We start from the raw sequence: 4,271 nt of genomic DNA, 5'->3' as shown, positions 1-4,271 counted from the left end.
CTCTACCTGAATTTAATGGATTACCTGGTCAAAACCCTCTAGAATTCCTTGATGATTTCCACATTAGATGCTCATCTCAAAACGTTCTAGGATTATCTACAGAAATGCTTAAAATGAAATATTTTCCATTGACGTTAAAAGATAAAGCATTTTCCTGGTATCGTAATTTAGGATTCACTTTCAACTCTTGGGAAGAGATGCAAGGAAAAATTCTGCAGAAATTTTACCCTCTCTCTAAAACAAATTTCTATCGAAGAGAAATCCACAATTTCCATCCCCATGAAGGTGAGGCTTTTAGTGAATCATGGGAGAGGTTCAATGACTTGCTGAGGAAATGCCCTCATCATGGAATTGAACACTGTCAGTTAGCCCAGATTTTCTATGAATCTTTATCAGATTTCATGAAAAATAAGGTTAACTTAGCCTCCGGGGGAACATTTTATACTGCATATGAAGGCGAAGTGTTTGATATTTTGGAGAGAGTTGCAGAAACTGATCTGTAGGAGATTGGAGCGAACCAAAATGGGAGAAACCTGCAGCCCAAGAGGGAAGGAATTCTGCAGGTCAATGCAAAGGAGGGAGAGTTGCAAGCAGGCCTAAGGGAAACCAACCAGAAATTGGAGGAGCTCACCTCCACCTTGAAGAACGTTTTTCTAGGTAACACGCCCATTGTTAAAGCTAAAATCTGCTCTCTCTGTTTCAGCAGAGATCATGAAGATGGGGCCTGCCAAGCCATGGAAGAAGAGGTGAAAGCTTTCAACCAACAACAGCCATGGGCAGGACAAAGAAAGACAAACTATCAAAACGGAGAGAGCTTCCACCGAGGGAGCAAGCCTGCAGCTCAACCTCCATTCCAACAAAGATCACAGTTCCAGTCTAGGTCTCAGCAGCAATATCAGGTCCCATCTCAGACCCAACCTGATTTCTCTACGCTAACCCCTGTTATTTTAGACATGATAGAGAAGCAAAATCAAAAGTTGCGGGCGGAGATGGAGATGCGGATGCAAGTGATGATGGAATTCCAGACGAAGCAAATGCTGGAATCACAGGAGCAAATGAGGAAGCTCCTAGAGAGCTTCAGGCCTGGACCTTCTGAACATCAAGGTACACCTACAGAACCTCCTTGCACATCTCATAGATTTCCCACTAAGCCTATGATAAACCCATGCAACTTACACCATGTACAACAGGCAACTCATGATGAAATGAATGAGGAAGATCCTGAAGTTCTAGCAATCTCAAAATTGAGAAATGGAAAAGAACTTCAGGATCCTCATCAGAATTCTGTAGAGAATCCTAGAAAGAGAAATGAGCCAAGGGAGGAAGAAGGGGAGGATCTTCCCTATGCGGAGGAACCTCTACCTTCTACGAGTGGGCAAAATGTACCCTACCCATCTGCTCTGAATAGAAAAAAACCTGTACATGATTATGAGAGCAGGTTATTAGAAAACTTTAAAAAGGCCACCATGACTGTCACAGTGGAAGACATGCTTAGGTGTGCACCCTCTCTTAAGAAATATCTTAAGGATTCTTGCACTACTAGAAAATTAGGGAGGTAGTAAAACTTTTAGAAAATGCTTCTAGTATTTTGAATGACATCCCTATCAAAATGAGGGATCCAGGTGCCCCTTTCATCACATGTGAAATAGGAGGAAAGACTTTTTCGAAAGTTTTATTAGACACGGGAGCGAGCATTAGCATCATTCCGACGGCCTTATACGAGGAATATGGCTTTGGGGAGCTTGAAGAAATCCATATGGACCTACTCTTAGCCGACGGAACTGTTAGGCAACCTGAAGGAAGACTGACTGATGTCATGATTACTGTAGAAAATTGTGAAATTCCTGTAGATTTTATAGTCACCGACGTGAAGATTTCAGGAAGCAATAGTTTAGCTCCTATTATTCTAGGAAGACCGTTTTTTTTAGTAACGGCAAGGACGATCATGGATTGGGAGAAGGGGACTGTAGAGTTCAAGATAGGAAAAGAGAGAGTGCAAATTGATATTTCGAAGATGATGAAGTGCCCCTTAGGGAGTAATGAGGAGTTAAAGTTTTGTGCAGAAGATGAAGAAGAGGAAAACGTAGTGAAGGAATACTTATCACACATAGAAAGTAGAGAGCTAGATAAAGAGATTAGGGACTTACCTTCAGTTGAGGTAAATCTAGAGTTAAAGCCTCTACCTTCATCCCTCAAATACACATACTTAGATGACACGAAGAGTTTACCTGTGATCATATCCTCATCACTCACTCTAGAACAAGAAGAAGACTTGCTCAAGGTGCTTAGGGAGCATAAAGAAGCGATAGGTTGGACTTTTGATGATATCAAGGGGATCCCATCCTCAATTTGTGAGCATAGGATCTTCTTGGAGGAAGAAGCTAAGCCTTGTAGAGAGCATCAAAGAAGGCTTAATCCTCATATGAGAGAAGTCCTTGAGAAGGAAATCCTAAAGTGGTTAAATGCCGGTGTCATATACGCAATTTCCGATAGTAGATGGGTGATCCCGGTGCACATGGTTCCTAAGAAGTCAGGAGTGACTGTAGAGATTAATGAGAAAGGAGAAGAGGTGTAGAAGAGGTTAACCACAGGATGGAGGGTGTGTATTGATTATAGAAAATTAAACAAGGCGACCAAGAAAGATCACTATCCACTACCCTTCATGGATCAAATACTAGAAAAACTGTCGGGGCAGCAATACTTCTGTTTTCTTGATGGCTATTCAGGATACAACCAAGTGAATATTCATCCTGAAGACCAAGAGAAAACGACCTTCACGAGTCCGGTAGGGACATATGCCTTTAGGCGTATGCCCTTCGGGCTATGTAATGCACCCGCCACATTTCAACGATGCATGAATGCACTCTTCTCCGATTTAGTGGGAGAGTGTTTAGAAATATTTATGGACAATTTTTCTGTATTTGGATCTACCTTTGAAAACTGCCTTCTAAGCCTCACCAAAGCATTTAAGAGGTGCATTGAGTCCAACCTCGTACTAAGTTGGGAAAAATCTCATTTCATGGTGCAGGAGGGAGTAGTGCTGGGCCACAGGGTAAGCAGCCGTGGATTGGAAGTGGACAAGGCCATGATCGAAATCATCCAGGACCTTCCACCTCCAACCAACCTAAAAACCATTAGGGGTTTCCTCGGCCATGCGGGTTTCTATAGACGTTTTATTTTAGACTTTGCTAAAATTTCTAAACCTCTCACGAATCTTTTATCGTCTAAGAATAATGATTTTGAACTAACACTAGAAGCTAAAAATGCATTTTATATGTTGAAAGAAGCTTTGGTGAATGCGCCTATCTTGCAAGGGCCCGATTGGACCCTTCCCTTTGAACTAATGTGTGATGCTTCTGATTTTGCTGTAGGAGCAGTGTTAGGTCAACGAGTTGACAAGAAACCCGTGGTCATCTACTACGCCAGCAGAACCTTAGTTGATGCGCAACTGAACTACACTACCACTGAGAAGGAACTGCTGGCGATTATTTTTGCTTTAGAAAAATTTAGGTCTTACTTATTAGGTAGAAAAATTACCGTTTTTTCTGATCATGCAGCTATTAGATATTTGTTAGCAAAGAAGGAGGCTAAACCTAGACTCATTTTAAAGATTAAAGACAAGAGAGGGTGTGAGAACGTAGTTGTAGATCACCTCTCTAGGATAGTAGGCGCCCCACCTGAATTGGTAAATGATGCATTTCCTGACGAGCATGTTCTAACCGCACAAGGAACATCGGTTCCTTGGTATGCACATATTGTCAACTTTCTTGTTGCAGGAAAAATTCCTACAGGTTGGACATCTCACGAGAGGAAGAAGCTGTTGAAGGATGCAAGGTTTTACTTTTGGGAAGACCCGGAGTTATTTCACCAAGGGCAGGATCAAATCTTGAGGCGGTGCGTCCCCGAAAGTGAGCAACGAAGCATCTTGGAATTCTGCCATGCAAAACCAGGAGGGCACTACTCAGCTAAGGTAACTGCTCATAAAATAGTCGAATCTGGTTTTTTCTGGCCGACGTTATTTCAAGATGCCCAAAAATTTTATAATACCTGCCTAGCTTGCCAAGCTTCCATTAACATGCACAAGAAAGATCGTATGCCTCTCCAACTCATCCTAGAAGTAGAAATCTTTGATTTGTGGGGAATTGATTTTATGGGTCCTTTTCCTAACTCTCATGGATACGAATATATCTTGATGGCAGTCGACTATGTATCCAAATGGGTAGAAGCCATTCCCACCAAAACCAATGGTAGTAAAGTAGTGATCAATTTTA

General features: G+C 41.9%; 1 pseudogene; it reads right to left on the bottom strand.

The window, feature by feature from the left end:
• Positions 1 to 273: 273 nt before the first annotated feature.
• On the bottom strand, positions 274 to 352 carry LOC144707293 (small nucleolar RNA R71; annotated as a pseudogene).
• Between the last annotated feature and the right edge of the window lie 3,919 nt (positions 353 to 4,271).

This window comes from Wolffia australiana, chromosome 8, assembly GCF_029677425.1.
Source record: "Wolffia australiana isolate 7733 chromosome 8, ASM2967742v1".
Classification (NCBI taxonomy): Eukaryota; Viridiplantae; Streptophyta; class Magnoliopsida; order Alismatales; family Araceae; genus Wolffia; species Wolffia australiana.
The sequence above is the reverse complement of the archived record's forward strand: the minus strand, read 5'-3'. Positions and strand labels throughout refer to the sequence as shown.